The following is a 3430-nucleotide window of genomic DNA, read 5'->3' as shown; positions in this document are numbered from 1 at the left end:
AACATAAGTAGCAATTAGGTTTTATTGATTATGATCCCAGTTTTCGATAATAACCTAAGAAAACAATAGGGTGGATTAAATGATTTATGCTTCATAAATTATTGTTCAGCTTAACTACTTCCTTTTCTTAAAGCAGTTATTAATTTAATGAGGATTGCTTAATACCAACTCAGTTAATAATTAGAGTCAATAAGAGTGTTGGGCTCGAATTGATGAGTATAGGGAAGTCAGGGGTTTACCTCGCTGTTTGGTAAATCTACGTTAAGTATTCAATAAGAGATAATTATATTTCTTTTGTCTATGGTCAAATCAATGCATTGGAATGTGAATTACCTTGGACTGAAGTTTGTTTAAATTAAGATTTTCATATTTAGTTCTTGAATTTTTGATTTCTTCTAATTTTGTGTTACAAAACCCCCCAATCTTTGTCTCTTTCGTTTCCTATTATACAAGTGCACGGAAATCCAATAATTTAGTCTCTAGGGTTCGACCTGAATTTACCATTTGCTACTGAAAATATTTTATAGTTGGTAATTTCAGTTAATTTAATTTCTGGTGGATTCGACACCCATAAAAAATTTTGGCGCCGTTGCTGGGGACTGAAGTTTATTTGATTTCATGTTTTTGGTGTTAGATATTTTGTTATTAATTATGTTTGTGCTATTTTTAGGTTTTTGAAAATAATAATAATAATAATTACGGTGTTACTGTTCATTGTTACTGTTCATTAAGAATTTTGGTTGAATTTGGAGGGCGGCCCATACCTATTTTGAAGGAAACGACGCTTTGATCAAAACCAATCAATCCATAGGATTCCTTGGCCCCACCGTCTTGAGGCCAAATTCCATTGTTTTCTAGGGTTTTAAGGCATTTTTCTGTTTTTACTTTGATTTATTTTTGTTTATAACAAGAACTTCTCAATCTGGTGAGTTGATTTTTGATCCAGAAGTAGAAAAAAACAGCTAAACAGTTGAGAAAATTGGCTAAGCAAGGTAGACTGATTCTGAGTACATCTGAAGGAGTCCAATCTCCAAAGGAGTTAAGTTCGGATTCGGATTCAGAGTCAAATTCCGAAAACGAAACCATGGCTGCTAGAACCTTGAAAGAGTTGGCTGCTTCTGATCTAAACCAACAACCTTTGTGTATCCAATGCCCTGCTTTAAATGTTGCTTTTGAGTTGAAATCTGGACTAATCCATTTGTTACCTAAGTTTCATGGTCTTGCAGGTGAGGATCCGCATAAGCACTTAAAAGAATTTCATGTTGTGTGTTCCAGCATGAAACCTCAAGGAGTTTCAGAGGATCAAATCAAGCTTCGAGCTTTTCCTTTCTCACTGGAGGGCACAACTAAGGATTGGTTGTATTACCTTCCTTCCGGATCTGTCAACTCATGGAATGGGATGAAGCAGATATTTTTGGAGAAGTATTTTTTTGTTTCCCGTGCTGCTAACATAAGAAAAGAAATTTATGGCATCTGGTAGTACAATGGAGAGAGCTTGTATGAGTATTAGGAATGATTTAAGAAGCTGTGTGCAAGCTGTCCCCATCATCAAATAAGTGAGCAGCTGTTGATTGAATATTTTTATGAAGGACTTCTTGTAACACCCTCCCTGTAGCAATTCCGTACATTCTACTGTTCCAGTGATCAGTGTCGGTCCGGACAGCTAGAACGTCTGGAAAAATATTTAAACTAAAGTGAGGAACCATAATTAACTCAAATATTAATAAAAAAAATTTAGGAAAAATTTTAGAAATAAAATACAACCAAGTTAAATGAGCCGGTGCCCAAGCGATGGGTAACCTAGTAGGAAGTTGCGATTCTCGCAACTAGGAGCCCTAGACCTGGAGAAAAATTCATAAAATAATTTTTGGGACTCCAGAGAAGATTCATTGAGGTTTCTATGATATTAGAATGCCAAGAAAAGGTTTAAAAAATTTTTTCAATTGGTACAGACAATTTTAGTCTGTTAAGCCAAACGGAGGGCATTTTGATCATTTCGTCTTCAGAGCTGATTTTTGGCCAACTTGTCCAGTTAAGTAAATAATTATTATGACATAAAATGTGAATAAATATTGCTAAAAATTAAATTAGAAATAAGTAGAAAAGAAAAGAAATTTAAAATAAAAATTAGACCTATGACATAAGCCATGATGTCATAAAGTTTAAATTAAAATTTACAATAAATTAAAGTGCCAACCAATGGGAGCTTGACAAACATTTTAAGAGGATAAAAACTTAATAAATAAGGATAAAAAAAATAAAAAGAAACCAGATTGTTCTTTCCAAATTCGGGCAGCCATCTTCTCCCTCCACCATTGAAGAGCTTCTCTCTTTCTCTCATGCCAAACCTTACCTTTTCACCATAAAACCCTAAACTTTCTTCACTAAACCTCTTCCTTACACCTTAAACCATCTCTAGGCAGCAATTAGAAGAAGAAATTAAGGAGATTTATAAGCTCAAGTTATCTCCCAAAAGAGGTTAGTGCCAATTCCTTCTAGAAATTTTATGTATATCATATGTGGAGTAAGAATTAAGTGTGAAAATTAAGTGAAATTAAACAAAAGTTGCATGATGAATTTTTACCATTTTTGGCAGCCATAAACTTATGAGAGTTTTGATGATTTTTTTTTAGATTAAAAGAGTATATAAGCTGTCCTTTGATATGAAATTAACACTTAGCACCTTATATTGTAAGTTAATGGAAGAATAGAGGAATTGAGAATTTAGGGTTTTGACCAAATTAAGGTTTTAATCCTACAAAGGTGTAGGAACATTTTAATGGTCAATTAGTGACCATTTGGTTATTGGTAAACAAGAAATGAAGTGTGTTTAGTGATGGGATTTAGGTTTAGTGTGGCTGCCCTAGGTGACCTACAGAATTGGACATGAGTCCAGTAGGTTTGGGCAGCCATAACTTGAACTGTAGAGGTTTAATTGATGCAAGGCTAATTGGACATAAAACTAGACACATAATGGCACAACTTTGGTGAAGAAACCATGCCCATAAAACTAAACCAAGTGGACCAAAAGCTTGCCCCAATCCGGGTGACCTACAGTCTGTTTTTGCAGAATGACCTAGTTCATTTGGCCATAACTCAGTGTAGAATGTTCCAATTGACCTGAAATTTTACCAGCAACAAGTTGAGATATAGACCAACAACTTTCATGAAGAAACCTAACCCAAATTATGACCAGAACCTATCCAACAAGTAAGTTGCAGTCACTGTTCATTGCACTGTAGATATGGTCAGTCCAGAAAAATTCCAATCCGGCCAGTTGTGGTTTTTAGACCATTACTTGAGCTACAAAACTCCAAATGGAGTGATTCGAAAAAGAAAATTCAACTAGACAAAATAAGGAACAACTTTCATGTTGATCATTTTGCCAAATTCTCACTGCAAAAATAACTAATGGAACAGTAAAATTAAG

The 3430-nt window shown here is 34.4% G+C and overlaps 1 non-coding gene across 1 annotated transcript; it reads right to left on the bottom strand.

Annotated features, from left to right (window-relative positions):
• Window positions 1-1447: 1447 nt before the first annotated feature.
• LOC131178214 (small nucleolar RNA R71) lies at window positions 1448-1554 on the bottom strand. Its single transcript, XR_009147347.1, has one exon. It is a non-coding gene; the product is annotated as a small nucleolar RNA R71 (small nucleolar RNA).
• Window positions 1555-3430: the final 1876 nt, after the last annotated feature.

The sequence above is a fragment of the Hevea brasiliensis genome, chromosome 2 (genome assembly GCF_030052815.1).
Source record: "Hevea brasiliensis isolate MT/VB/25A 57/8 chromosome 2, ASM3005281v1, whole genome shotgun sequence".
Classification (NCBI taxonomy): Eukaryota; Viridiplantae; Streptophyta; class Magnoliopsida; order Malpighiales; family Euphorbiaceae; genus Hevea; species Hevea brasiliensis.
This window is presented reverse-complemented; position numbering and strand designations above follow the sequence as displayed.